Source organism: Chlamydotis macqueenii, chromosome 7 (assembly GCF_036417535.1).
Source record: "Chlamydotis macqueenii isolate bChlMac1 chromosome 7, bChlMac1.mat, whole genome shotgun sequence".
Taxonomy (NCBI): domain Eukaryota; kingdom Metazoa; phylum Chordata; class Aves; order Otidiformes; family Otididae; genus Chlamydotis; species Chlamydotis macqueenii.
This window is the reverse complement of record NC_141562.1, coordinates 15,139,643-15,155,647: the sequence shown is the minus strand read 5'-3', so window position 1 is coordinate 15,155,647 and position 16,005 is coordinate 15,139,643.

Genomic DNA, 16,005 nt, shown 5'->3' with positions numbered 1-16,005 from the left:
CATAACGTTGGTTAAGGCTTGTAAGTGCCTTCAGAGCTTGCCAAAGCAGCAAAGGCGGGTGATAGGGGAGACAACGTGAAAAAGAAAAAACAGAGGAGGAGAAAGTGGTCCAGAAAGGTCAACATTGTTTCGAAAATTCTAAAATAGGAATTTGAAGGTCCAAAACACTTTTGATTATTTGCATTGTTTTTGTAATATACTGATAGACAGCACATTATCTGTTCTGTCTGCCTTAATAAATAATTTTCTCTTGCGTTATGAAAATTTTAAGATTTCTACTCTTTACCCCATAGGATGGAAACATAAGATAGGTGCCCTCATTATGGCACCTGACATTTTATCCAGTGGGCTGATCATTCTAATGGGGTCCAAGTCTGATGGCCCAGTCATTCGTTTTCTTTCCTATTAGTTTATCCATGGTCTAATTTCCCCAGTGCAATTTATTATTCTCACTGACTTGTTAATGTAGAAGCTAGATGGTACTACTGATAAAGCGTGTCTAATTCCTTTTTCATCTTGTTGGAGAAATTATATTTCCTTTCCTTGAGGCTTACACTTGTCCTTCTCTCACGCCCACACATACAGACACATTTATCAGTCTGTGATAAAAACGTCCAGTCTCTGCTCTGCAAACGAACTACAAATCCACAGCTCAAACCCACAGAGAGCAACTGGCTAAAGCCCACAGTTCTTTATTGGGCCACACAGTGAGTTTGGAAGCCGTGGGGCAGGGGACGAGGGTTCACGTGAAACAGTTACGCTATCTGGCTGTCGTGCCGATTTCCTCGGTGGTAGTTCATCGCTATCATCTGTTTCCTGGACTCATTTGCAGACACCAGCTGTCAATGGGAGTTTTACATTTAGCCATAAGAAACAAATGCATCTGGACACCAGATTTCTTACAGCTTTCTCTAGTATCCATCATACCACTTTTTTTTGGGGGGGGGGGGGGGGGGGGGGGGGGCAGGGAATCCAATTAGCTCCTTGCAATGCAATTCTTTCAAACGTTTTGTCTTGCAGGAATTTCCATGTTCCACCACTTCTCCGCTCTTATTTTCTTTTATGCAGAGAGATCCTCTACACTTATAACCCCATTTACTGGTATTTCACCTTAGGCTGCCAGTTTTTAAATAAAATTCCCAAGGGAAAGACTGACACCAGAACCAAACGACACACAGTTATCACAGCGCTGTTCATAGCTTTCCCAAATATCCAGTTACCTTGGCTGTGTAACAGTCCATAGAGGTTTATTTGGATGTTCACTGTAGCTGCCAGGAAACAATTGCTCTGCAGCCACTGACGTTTGTGAGTCTGCACCGGCTCGCACACACAGATGGGGCTTCCAAGTCCTTGTCTGGGAAGGGGGATGTACACTAATGAACTCCGAAGCCCTTGAGTCCGCAGGCATCTAAAAAAGCATTCTGTCTCCAAGCGTTAAAGAGACTGCAGAAGAACTTTGCGCTTCACTGACATAGCGCTCAGATGGAGCCATCATCAGGGACAGGACTTCATCCTTCCGGCGGGATTTCTCAGTCATCTCACGCATCCCAAATGCAATTACAGCACTGACGACCTAACAGTACCTGGATGTACCCACAGAGTGCCTGGCCTTAACACAGTCCGCAAACCAGGCAAAGCTATTACTCCTCTTGCTCTAACTGTGTTACAAGATGTCTGAAAATCCTAGGCCCAAAATCCTAACATTCATCTCAGACATGTCTACAGACAAACCGCCCGTTGCCAGAAACGTCCCTGGTAGAGCTCGGACACGGCAGTGCTTAGCGCCGATGTCCTAGACTCCTATCCATGCCTGCCACTCACATTTGTTGTCTGAAAGAAAAATGAAGCAATGACCTTACCAATACAAGCTTCCTACACATTCTTTTAAGTTACGCATTAAGCAGTAAAGCATTTCCCCCTCCCCAATCAGTTTAGCTTTTAAAGCACATATAAACAAAAGCAAAAATCTTCTTGCATCTGGCTCACGTTATCTTCATCTCCTCGCAAAGAGGCGTTGGCTCTACACTGTGTATTTCCCTGTGTTGGTTATGATGGCCATACACTATTTAAATTCCAGTAACACTGCAAAGATGCAGAAAACCGACACAGAGGAAGGCACAGTCTCTTCCCCCTGAGCCAGCTGTCTATTAGGACTTACCCTGCAATGCCACTCTGATAGGGCGTCCACGTGATGTCCACGCAGAGTCCCTCAAGACGCTCCAATGACAAAATTATTACGATCTAAACCCTGTTTTTTTCTTAAGAGTCTAGACGCTTTTTGTTGTTTCAGGCTAGAATGCCGAAGCAAGTCATGAAGATGTTTTTGAATTAAGGAGGAGGAATATAGAGGACAGCAAAATCTGAGATCTGGAAAAACATGATCTGAAAAGAGAAGTGGAAGGAACAGAGGCTGGCCAAACTAGAGACAAGCACACTGGGGGAAGGTAACATATAGAAAACATAGCGGTTGAACGGGGAAGGACTCCACTGTGTGTTGGACAAGAAGTAACAGTTTTGAAGTAGGACTAGGACAATTTTAGTCAAGTATTAGAAAAATAAAACAAAACTCATTCACAATGCTGATAGCGAAGCACTGGAAAACAGTGGCTAGAGACACCGCAGCATCTCCAAGAGCAGACAAGACAAGTACATGTTGTGGACGAGTGATGGACAGGCGATGCAGCCTGTCTGCCTGCCTACTCCCTGTCAACTCAGCTTTCATGACATCCACAGTTCTGTTATGAAAGAAGAGACAGATGAGAGAAGGCAAATAAAAAGGTCATTAGAGCATACACAACACAATCTGACACCAAAACTACAGGGGTTTTGATGGACAGATGCAAAGATGCTGCAGAAGTGTTGCAACACAGTTAACTTTTCTGTGTTATAGTTCGGCTGGAAATGACAGTTTGGTGTTACACGCATGAGTACAGCTCTTCTACTCCTCCTCCGGGAGCATGTTGTCAGTTGTATTATCTTTGCCTTCTGGTTAAGCTGTGTAGTGAGTTAATACTGGTAATTGAAAAATGAAACTACCAAAAAGAAAATCCAAATATAAACACGATTTTAGTGTCTAACCCACTCTTTTCATTATCTCATCTCTCAGCCTTCTTGACGGTTAGCATTCTGCCCCTCTGGTGTACTTTCGACAGGCACAGATCTGCTTTGTTCTGGGTGTATTGTTCACTGATTCAGTAATGCGTTCATAACAGGCTCACTAGAAAGATAAAACAAACTGGGTGAAAAAGCAGAATGCTCACAGGCTCGCTGCTTCAAGTACAAGATAGTTTTCTGAGGTATTTAGATGTCTACAAATGCAAACAGCCGTCCTTTTCTACTAAGTACCCAAGCAGACTATATATCCAAGTCACATCCTTCTCTGTATCTTTGAGATTTAAATACCCCTTTGAAATTATATCCTACATGGTTAATTTTATTCCTATCCAAATATATCCATTTAAGCCTATGTTACGATTTAACTCCACTGACTTAGGGTCCCCTGACCTCAGCAGCGATGATTTAATGACTCTCAGGGCTCGTTTACTCTGGTGATCACTCAAGGTTAACACCTTGGAGTACATTCACCCTCAGATCCCACGTGTTGCAGTAATATATTCTAGCACCGAGTGCTAATTTATCTCTAGCGACTTTCACAAATGCAATCCCAAACTAACTGGCAACATATGTCTTTCATTGCACATTTCTTAAATTTAAGAAGCACTTTTCACAAGAGTGTTCTTAATTTGTCAGAGAAGACCATAGACAGAATGCTTTGATCATGCAGCACTGTACATCAAGGAGAGAGGTAGCAAAATCAGACTGACAACCTGCATTTTTGTCTCAGCATCTCACAAAGTTACATTTCCAATATGGAAAAACCTGGGGCTTGCTACATGCATATGGTAATGGTTAAGTACGGACATATTTATAATTACACAGAACTCCAAGTCCAACTCTGCCTCTCAGCAGAAAATTGGGAATTCAGTCAAGTATTAAGAGGAAAATCCTTGTAAGGTACAGAAGGAGGAAACTTGTTTCTTGTCAGCTACCAGCACCGGCTCTCAAGCAACAGTGAGTTATTTCAAACAGAACATTTCTGTGAAAAGTTGACATTGTACCTCAAGCTTTTTTAAAGGCCAGATGCCCTTACCGCTTTCCAGTGAAGAAAGTCAGGAAGAACTTTAACCTGTGGCAGAGTCTGAACTTGAGGCAAAACAAATCCAGATTTCTTCCTGCCTTTCAATGGAAAATACTTTCCCTTGTGCATTCCCTGAAGTCACTTAGAGAGTCTCATATGGTTTTGTCCCTTCTGTTAAAACCAGTGGTCCTGAAATATTCTGAATTCTTATGGATGCAGAGCTCCAGCTCAATAAAGTCTGGGACCTACCTGGAAATAAGTAACCTAAACCCAGAATTACATCCCTCTCCTACAAAACTTCAAAATAACAAGTTTTTATATTATCTTACATATCTAATCTCAGACAACTATGGCAGAAGTACAGAAAGGAATGAGAAGAACTAGCATGTCTCATTGGAGGAAAAAAAAAAAAACCACAAACAAAAAACAGAAAGGAAAACAGAGGGGCTCAAGATTGGAATGTAAAGAAGTAAACTGATAGGAAAAATGAGAAGTACACCACCCCAGCTCTGCCCGGTGTTGGCACGCTTCAAGAGCCTCTTGTCCCTGTTTCTCAGGCAAAATCCAGTCCTTTTTTCTGACTTTAGAAACAAATTGAATGAAATATGAGCCACTCTATTCCAACAGGACTAGCTAAAGGCACTGATGCAGGCTTAGGTTTGGCTTTATGGAGATTTAAAGTACTCAAATAAAAGATTAAAAATAAAAGAGATGGAATTTAAAATCTATCTAGTATTGTGAGAGAGTTTTGGTACCTCAATGATCTTTTACTGCCTTCTATCAGAGAACACACGCGGGGCATTTTGAATTACTTTAATTACGTGTCAGGGTTATTGATGCACTGAACCCTGCCAGACATTCCACAACATTATCTTTAATCGCTAGCATTTTCTTATCTCTGTTCCAAGCAGAACCATTTTCAGTTACTTTATTGGACAAAAAAGAGAATGAAATACTGCTTTTAGATTGAATTTTAAAAGATAAAAAGCTCAATTTTCTCACTCATCATAATAAAATAATTATCACGCTGGTATTATTTACCTTTGTAAAACTTTAAATAATAAATCTTTCTGGAATAACACTAGGACTGAAGTTCCTGCAGTTTCTGTAATACTTTACTAGAGACTGTGAAACCCAGAAGTTCATGAGCCAAAGACAACAACAGTAACATTACCTCTCCTACCAATCCAGGCTATCCTCAGCCAGAGACAAAAATTAAACTGGCTACGTGAATTTCCTTAGTTTCTTTCTCTCTGTGAATCATCAGAAGAAATAAAAGAGAAAAAAAAAAGAAAAATAGAATCATAGAATGGTTAGGGTTGGAAGGGACCTGAAATGAAGTCATCAGTGTAAACCAGCACAGGCCCACTGAAATTCATATATATGACTACCAGAGAGTGAAGTGTTGCTTTCAGTAGGATGGAAAGCAGGACAGATTTTGGTGGCAGTTGATGATACAATATCTTGAGGTCTCATTTTTAAGTGAGAGAAATACAGGAATTGCATATTTTACTACAGGATCAGATTTAAGCCTCTTATTAGGGAGGACAGTTAGTGTAGGACCACTCTATATTCGCTGTATCCAACAAAGCACTTGTCCAGCAAGACATTTTACAGTTGTTATAACATAATGCCACAGGCAAAGTGTATTTAGGACTTCACACAGAGGTCTATATAGGAATTCTGTCAATCCACATCCTTCTGAGTCCAGGCTCCCTCCAGGATCTGACCAGGAGGTAATGACCCCTTGAGCTCCTACCCTGAGCACAGATGACTTCTCCAGTTTCTGCTCTTCTCATCTGTTGGGAAGTCTGCTGTCTCTAGCACTTAAATAATGTATTTACATTTTACTGAGGAAACACCAAATAGCCAAATAATACAGCACCCTGACACACTGCTGCACAAAAATCCCTGAACAGTGAGGTCTACCCCTCCAGTAGCTAGGATCCAAAACTCTACCTCACTTCATATTCCCAAAGCACTCTGCAATATTTGTGCTATAATGTCTGCAAAGCACATTTCTACTCCAAAATAGTGCTTATCCTCTGTTATGCTCAATGCCACCATCAGAGCTATTCTAGTTTATAGGAGACTTTCCAAAATAAGCAAAATATCTATGACTTTCTGTGTGGATCAGCTGAACTGCATGCCCCTCATTTTCATCAGCCTGTCAGCATCGGCAATCCACACCCCTCCACGAAACTCCTGCAGTCGCGCCCCTGCGAGCTGTCAGATACAATTTTTATGATCGCTTATGTCCAGCGGTATGCTGCTTTCCTAGGCATACATAAGTGGTGTTTTTCCCCTTTTTCCAGGCTGTTTTGTTCCCAGTCCAATACCGTTGCCCAGCCAGAGGGGAGAAGCTAGGAAAACGTCACAGTCCTGTTGAACGGAGAGCCAGAGAGAAATGCTGCGGCCAACAGCCACAGGGGTCTGTGAGCGAGGATTCCTGTCTGAGATCAAACTCACCCTCCTCTCAATTCTATTTTGCCACCTGCAGCTATGTTAAAAACAAACAGAAACAGAACAAAATCACCAAGAAAAAAAAACCACCACAAACAACAAAACACCAAACCCCAAGCAAACCACACCTCAGAGTTCTGCGGCACAGATTATGAGTTCAGCCGAATGGCATTTTAAGATGCTGCACCACTTCTCAGCTGCTGGATAACACAACAGAAGAAAGTAAGGAGAAAGTAAACAAACAGAACAGGAGCAAAACGCTGCTGTTGACCTCCTCAGTGCTCTGGATTTGAATGAGCTCTCACATTCACATCACAGCACCTCTGCTTCACAAAAAAATTTTAAAATTCCAAGAAAGAGTGCTGCAGACAGCATCAGTAGCAATTTTTCCCACCAACATCTCTTTTTGTTAACAAACAAGCCTTTATTTCTTCCAATGACTTTTTAAGAATGACCAGTGAGGACATGACCAGCACCTTGACATCATTCCAGTTTCCTAACTTGCCCGTGATTTCACAAGATTTTGTAGGTAGCTCAAATTCTCAAATAGAGTAAGACTTGAACACAAAATCTTGGCTGAAGCTCTGCTGTCTCCTGGCAATATTAACTTGCACAACTCTGAATAACAGCACTAATACAGCCATTTGACACCCATAATAAAAGAAAAAGATTCTTACAAACACAGTTTGGTCATCAGCTTGATATAAATACACCAGTATGCAAGGTGGCCACCAGTATGCAACTGCCAAACTCAGAGACAGGTATGCAGGCTTCCCTCTCCCTCTGCTGTTTCACCTATTGGGAAAGCCAGGTTCTGAGCTCCCCAGATGTACCTCCACTGGCTGAAAACAGAATAAAGAGACAAAAGTATATTTGTATACAGGAAAGGAAAAGAAATCAAGGAGCTGCTGAAATCTGCCCAGCTGCTTAGGAGTGGAATTCCAGCTTCCAAGGTGTTTTTCCTAGAATTCTCCAGGTAACTCTTGGCTCTCTCCAGAGCAGAGTACAGCGGAGGGGAAGAACAGACCTGTGTATCTTCCACAATCCTCATCGGTGTTTTCCCCTTCACAGCAAATTATTATAATTTTCAGTTCTCCCAGCAGCAGCATCCTCATTCAGTTATATAACAGCGATTCCCACCCATGCAGAATTAATTGCGAAAATAGAAAAGGACTGTGGGATGCAGCTGCAAACAAGGTGAACAGGAGCTGAAATACGGACCCAGTACCATGAACAGAAACTCAAGTCCAGTGTGGTTTACGACACAGCCAGTGCTAAACATCTAGTTAATACTCTGCAGACTGCATTTTGGTTTTGGAGTGTCATACACAGACTGCATTTGCCAAGACATATCGTAGATCAGTTAAATCCTGTAAATTTTAGGAAAAAAGATGAGAGGAAGTGTGCTGTACAGAAGGGAATTCAAGTCTAACTTGGCAGGAACACAGTCCCACATCACCTAGTCTGCACAAAAGCTAAACACCAAAGTGAAATAGTTGTGTGTATTTGTCCGTGTGTTTCTTCTTTCCTCACAAAACCACCTAAGCTAGTGTGTTTCTAGTAACATATTGGCGCAATAACAAAATAATTATTTTTAAAAGACTTCTGTTTTCAGAAGCTTTTGGTCACTGTTTCCACAGTTATCAAATATAACTACGGTAATACGAGATCTCCTGGGAGCTATCAACACTTAACTGCCGCTGGAGTTTGCTTTTCAGCCTCTTTGAGCTGGCGAGTTAAGGATCTCTTTACCACATCCAGCTTCTAATTGATGAAAAATGATCAGCAGCTGTAGGAGGGGAAAAAAAAAAAATAATTAAAAAGCCAAACATTAAACCCTCCTGAACTAGAGAACAAGTACATGCGCTTGGGAGCTGAGGAATAGCATTAGGTAACAAAGCAACAACCAAAACCAGATAACTGCAAATCAGCAAGGGAAATGATTATGTCAATAAATAAGTAATGAACAATTGATTGACACCACAGTAAAGACTCACCAGAGAGATGCAATGTAAGAAATGTGCCTCCAAAGCAAACAAACATCATCACTGTGTGATATAAAGTGTGCGTAAAATCATGCACAAGAGACTTCTAACGATGTAAAAAAAATGTAAGCTAGTTTGCAAAATGAAGTTTTGCACATGTTTAGATTATTTCTAATCAAGTGTAATACTTAACTACAGACTCCAAAATTATAATGTACCTCAGGCTTTCTATTCCACTGGTGAAAACAATTATTGAGCACAAATCTCCCTCCCCTCCGTGTCTGTGGTTACAATAAAGCCACGCAGGAGTCACAGTCAGAATTACTATCTTCAATTTGAAATTCGCAATCGGTGTGTAAGACCAGTAATGAGCCAGGGAGAAGGCTCATTTCTGACACCAGCCGAGAGAGGATGCCCAGGAAAGAGGGTAAGACTCTCCCAGCCCTACCAAGTCTTCCAGTTTGGATTAACTGAAACCAGTTTTTTTTTTTTCTACAATAGAAAACAAAACACATGAAGACACAGGAAGGGGAAAATTCTTATTAACTGTCCATATGCTTTCATGTTTGCAGACAGCTAATACTAAACTCATGAAGAATGGGAAATTAAAAAGACAAGCCCTTGTTTTGTATTGTTTTCAGGCCGTATGAAGGAGATATGCTTTTACCTGCAGAAAACAATAAACTAGTTTCTGGGCTGTGACTCCTCCTTGTGATTTTCCAGAGGATGTAATTTCTCTTCCTTCTCTCTCTACCAGGTGGCAGAGGGTGGAAGCCAAGGTGCATCAGGCTCAAGACACCAAGAAGGTAGGTACTCCCCTGGGAGAGGTGTCTGCCTGAAGCAGCAGAGACATACCTGTCCTGTTATCTCTCTTGCCTACGCAAGAATCCTGAAAGCCAGAACAAGAACTGCTTGGATCAGGCTCATACACTCCCAGCAGCAGCCAACACACCACCCACCGAGCAGCGGAGACGCATTTTCTCTGCTGATGCCCGACTCACAACCAGGATAATCATCAGCAGCCGCTGACAACAGAGGACTTACTGATGGGCTCCGGCCTCAGTATTTCTATATATTGCATAAAGGCTTTGAATCTGAACTGGAATATGAGAGGATCAGGCTGGACTTTATGAGTCACCCGTAGAGCTAATAAATATCTCAGCCTCATTTTCAGAGGCCGGTTTGATGAACAGGGGTAGAAAGCAACAAATAACTTTTTCCCTTTATGAAAGAAACTTAACACTATGACAGCTGGCTCTTGGAAAACCTTGCTGAGATTCTGAAATAATCTCACAAAATTTCTCAAAAAGCTGAGAACTATACAACAATTTAGAAGCTAAGCCACAGCATCAATAAAAGCAAAAGAAACCAAAGCATATCAACAATGTCTGACATAGCGTGGTTGTGAATTCAAATCAAATGTTTTAGAGTGATGATGAAGCATCAGATCACGTGAACAAACTTACCATGACCTGAAACTATCTTACAGAACTCTGAAGTTGATTTGTAGAAGAAAAGTTCTTGAGCCTGGGCTGTATTTGGTTTCAGAACCACCAAAGTCACAGTCAATCACAGACAAGATGTAAAGCACAGGTCTAAGTGCAGCCTAACTTGACTCACCCTTGCCAGAGGCCGACGTGCCCTGGCTAGGAGGCTGTTAGAGCTGGGCACTGGTATGAGCCTGGGTGCTGGGTCTGGTTTTGCATCACTACCTGTGCTCCCCACACTACAGTACTGTCTGCCCCCTTTGCATTAACGCCTGATGGAGTGGCACTGTCACTGGTATCATTTACGGTGGTAGCAATCCAGGCATCTTCCCCAGAAGAAATGAAAGTCCCATAATTTACCTTCCAACAACAGCAGCAACATTACCAGGTTAAGAACTCATTTTAGAAGTCTATACCTCCAATTTCAGTGTATGTACTTTTTTGATAAAGGATTAAAGAGATTTTTCCCCTTTCCACATCATCCCCAGGCAGTGCTCTTTGCCTCACTATTTGAACAAGTACTAGTAATAATTACAAGTAGCTGTAAGATTACAAACGGCCACTTTATAGATGAACATTCTACATAATAGGATAGTATTTCTGGGTAATACTTTCTTCAAATATTTTATTATACTTAAAAAAAAAAAACATTCATCACCAGATATCAGTGTTTGATTTGCAACTACTGTGTACCTAATTCTAGGCATTTAAGACAGAAAACTAAGTTTTTCAACCTACTCTTCCTCATGATCATGCATAGTCTCTGGTTTACGGGTTGCCACAAAACTCTCCTACCAGATATCCTCTCTGCAGATATGCAACCTGCTTGATTATTTCCTTGTGCCTGGTTATCAGCTTCACTTTTACCTCATTTGGTAACCTAGGTGCATTTAACACAGCTGCACTTAAGTCCTTTATCATGTCCTGGATATTCTGCCAGGGTCTTATATCCTTTTTATTTCTTCTGGTTTTATTAGGTGACTCTTGCAACTTAATATTTTACCCTGAGGAGTTTAAATTATTTACAAACACCGAATATTTGCTGAGTTTCACAGTATATGGTTTCCATTCACCATCTAAATGACTTTGTACATGAACAGAATAATCGGTGTTTAATTTTCCAAGTGCTTTTGTAGATCTGTTTAGAGTTCCTAGTTCACCTAATTTCCTTCCTCAATCATCAACTTTAATTGAGCCTTATGCCTTTTAGAAAAGAAATTGAGCTAAGTAAGGTTGTTCGAATTATAACCTCCTCCTAAGTCTTTGCTTTACTACATTGAGCTCTCTCCACAAAAAAAAAAAAAAAAAAAAAAAAAAAAAAAGGAAATAAAAGAAAGGAGGCTACTCTCTAATGACTTCTGCTCTGATAAGCCAACAGCTTGTAGGTTCCTCTGCTATCAAAACCATGGAGCCATTTCAGATGCTAGATTTCAAACTACTTACTTTCACTGACACGCGGCTGTTCACATCAATACCCAAAATCATTTTAGCAGGACCATTCGCAAGAATGGCTGCTCATAGATTTAAGAGAAGAGTTCATAACTTGTGATCCGATAATCTTTCTCTTGAAATGCTGCCAAAGCTTCACCAGCATGAATGATGATATGCAACTACAGCCTCTGCTTCAAAATAGGTAAGTAAAATAGTTCCAAGAACCAATATCTATTTTAGACCACTTTACACTGGCTGAATGAATTAAAACTAGGAACATAACTTTTGACTCTGCCTAAGCAACGCTATTTGCTTACGGTTATGAAACAGAAAATAAAGCAAGGTGATATCGCCCAAATTAGAAGTAAACAAATTCCATTTATATGCTCTTATTCTTAGTGTCACTACTGGTGTCAATACAAGTTCAATAGTTTAAACCACACCTTCTCCAGTAACAGGTAGTCCTTCTTTTTCAGCCTCCTGATTTTGTTGTAGTTTAGCCCCACTCAGGACCAAGCGACTCAGTCTCTCTCTCACTCCTCGCACCCTCCAGTGGGACAGAAAGGAGAACTGGCAAACAAAAGGCAGCAAAACTCACGGGTTGAGATGAAACAAAAAATAAATTTAAGAGAAATAACAGGAAAAAAAACAAAACAGAGATGGAAAAAAAATACAGCACAATAGCTCACCACAAATCCCAGTGTCCAGTTTCCTCTCAGGTAGGAGGAGGCTCCCCTCAGCACTGTCCTCACTGATACCCTGAGCATGATATCAGATGGGATGGAACAGCCCTTGGGCCAATTTGGGTAAATTAACCCCAGCTGTTGGCTAATTAGTTAACTATCCCAGCTGTGTCCCCAGCCATAGGGGCCACCAGCTCTGGTTCTCCTCCCAGCTCAGGTGAATGTTTACTCTATCCTAGCCAGAACCAGGACATTATCCACACCAGCAAGTCTTTCTCCTCCTTGTTTTCAGTAATTCTAGAACAATTAACACCTATGCAACAGGATCAGCATCTTTAGAGCACAACCAGCTGAGGAGGAAACTGGTGGTCAGGCACAGCTGACCAAGCAACCCCCAGCCAGCCAGCAATACATACGGACGGGGTACAAAAGCCAACACACTTTTGCATACAGATAAAAGCAACTGCTATTCGTGCACCAAATCTGGCAGGTGACAAACTCCCAGCCCACTAAATCACACTGATGTTGGCTGTGCTTCGTCCAGCACACTCAGGGATCCACAAATATCTGAAGAAACAGAGTTCTCTGTTACTCAAACAAAGGAATATCCAGAGAAACGTTTGTCAGTCCGTTAGGCTAATGAACTGGACTGAATCCCCCAAGCCTTCATCCAGTTCCTACTGGGATTTTTTGGGATGACATCATTTTTTCTTCTATTAATCCCCACAGCCACCACAAACTGTATGGATAGTCTCATATCCGAATCCCCTCTTACTCTGCAGAAGCCTGACATTCAAATGTCATCTCCTGCACTACTCTGTACGAAATAGGAAAAATAATTACAAGTATCACTGCTATGCACATGAGCAGTCACGATCAGACGGACTGAAATGCACAGTTCATCGGGGCAAGCACAGGGTGTCTCAGACGCAGATGTAAATTACAATGACAGAAAGACCCAGCGCATGTGAAATTGAAACAGGGATGCATTTTAAAAGTCACCTCAACTTACATTAGAGTTGAGATAAACTTAGATATTTTAAGTATTTTCCCTATTTAATAGGTATTGCTTCTTTTCATTCTCATGGTTCTACAAAACAGTATTAGCTTCTGAAAAAGACAAAGTCAAATATAAAATCACAGACTGGTTTGGGTGGGAAGGGATCTTCCAAGCCCAGCCAGTCCAACCCCCCTGCCAGGAGCAGGGACATCTCCAACCACATCAGGTTGCTCAGAGCCCCGGCCAACCTGGCCTGGAATGTTTCCAGGGATGGGGCATCCACCACCTCTCTGGGCAACCTGGGACAGTGCCTCACCACTCTCAATGTAAAAGACTTTTTCCTTATGTCCAGTCTGAATCTGCCTCCCTCTATTTTGAAACCATCACCCCTCGTCCTGTCACAGCAGGCCCTGCTGAAGAGTCTCTCCCCACCTTTCCTGCAGCCCCCTTCAGGCACTGGGAGGCCGCTCTCAGGTCTCCCCGGAGCCTCCTCCTCTCCAGGCTGAACAGCCCCAGCTCTCTCAGCCTGGCCCCACAGCAGAGCTGCTCCAGCCCTCTGATCATCTGCATGGCCTCCTCTGGACCTTCTCCAACAGGTCCACACCCTTTTTACACTGAGGGCTTCAGAACTGGACACAGTACTGCAGGGCGGGGGGGTCTCAGGAGAACAGAGTAAAGAGGCAGAATCCCCTCCCTCAACCTGCTGGCCACGCTGCTGGTGATGCAGCCCAGGATGCATCAAATATGTATAATCTCGATCAAACAGGAGCCTGGCACCTGCTCTGCCCTTAAATATAAGCATTACTGAAGACACGAGAGTGGTGGTGGAGAAAATATCAAAATTACCCCCTGAACACACCAAGGGTCAGTGATGTCTAGATGAAGGAGCACGGAGATATGACTCTGAATGGAAGCAACGCACTCTGAAGCAGAGGAGAAACCTTTCTGGGAAGCAGTCCTGAATACATCTGACCTGCAGGAGGGCCAAACCCCTGACAGTGAAAGCTAGCTAAGCACCTACAGAGTAATTAGCTGGACATTTCCGTCTTTTCTAGTGTCACTCATTTACAGTACATGTTTTTCCTTTCACACTCTTATTTTTTTCTTAATAAAGATTTTGGATACATTTGGATACATTTTGATACATTTTGGATTTTGTAAATAACCTTTATTGCCTTTTACGATAACCGGCCTTGAACATAGGTGTTTTTTCACATCCCTGACCTGCAGCGAAGCACTGGAAATTGCAATTGTGACAGCTGTCTCACCTACCGCTGTGGGCCAGGCCCTTCCTCAGGCACAGGCCACACCAACAATCAGGAAGCCCAAGAGAAGCTGGTGTCCATTGGTGTCCAGCAAGAGCTGGAGAAGATCTCTGGTATATGCCAAGGCAGCAGGTGAAACACTCATGACACTCAACAATTTCCATAACAAAGACCTTCACTTATCTACCGCACTCCATAAATAGACACTGACAACAAAAGAAAACACTTCAGGGAGAAGGAGGAGTTCAGACTGAGTTCATATTAACAGAGGAGTAGTCTTCTAACTTCTATGTGAGTGGTTCAAGCTGCTGTGACCCTAAATAGTCTCAGCCATTCATCATCCATCTGCATGGCTCCCTACAGACTAGGAGACCTCATCCCTTGCGCATAACTGAAGATATGAGAGCACATAAACATCTTGTATTCTAGTAAGCCACTAGAAAAGGTAAAAATATTCACTACTAGAAATCCATAGGTGGAATCCAATCAATGAAGTCTCTCTCCTATTTTATATCATGAAATGTCTAAAAAGACTAAGATTCAAATATACTCACAGCAAAAAATATATTTAACATTCCTATCTTTTTTTGTGTATTGATGACAAAACAAATTCAACCTTTGATTAATTACTTGCAACGACTGGCACATTATTTATAAAAAAAAAAAAACAACTATGTTTTGGAAAAAATCCTAAACTTATCACTGTGATCCTCATGCTGTTAACGCTTAAGAAACACTCAACTAATAACTGCCTGCAGAACTGACAGGCGTGCTGTTTATATAAATCTCATTAAATTGCTTCCGTTCTCCAGACGGATGGCTGAAGTCACTCCAATACAAATCCCAAAGAGTACAACTGTGTGCAGAACCTGCTATCTTACAGATTAACCAGGAATCCCTTAAAGGCAAACTAATACTCTTGAAATACATTTGCAAGGCATGAGCAGAATACTTGCAGGAGATGTTACTGCGCTGTCCACCCTAGCTTATGGCAACTGTGGAGAACTATTTTCTCATGATGCATGGGACAAGAGGTCTTCATGTTACCAAGCAAATATTCAAAGCATCAGACTATTAATTCATACATATAATTAATCTTTACTAAAAATCCACTACATTAAGCTTTACTTGATCCAAATATTGGCATCATTTGACAAGAGGAAAGAGAACTAGGAAGGAAGGATATTTAATCAAACCAGTTCTGCTGCTTTTTTTTTTTAAATTTAAGTAGGAAAAAAAACCCCAAACTAATGATGAGGTTGTGTTTCTGAAGGAAGGGAGGCACGGAGCATCCCACTGTTGCACAAACTCCTCATTCTCCTGTTAGCTGCACAGAGAGAACACTCTACAGAGAGGGACCAGCTCAGAAAACTGTCAGCTAATGCCTACACTCAGTCCTGTGTGAGGTGAGAACGGCACTTTGGCAAACACCATCTCCTGCTACCCAGAACCTTGAAATAGTTTGGGGCCAAGGGGCCAGGGAGAGAAACTTAGTAAGAGAGACTAAATTTTAGCTGATACTCTATTTTCTGTTAGCATGAGTGCATTACTTG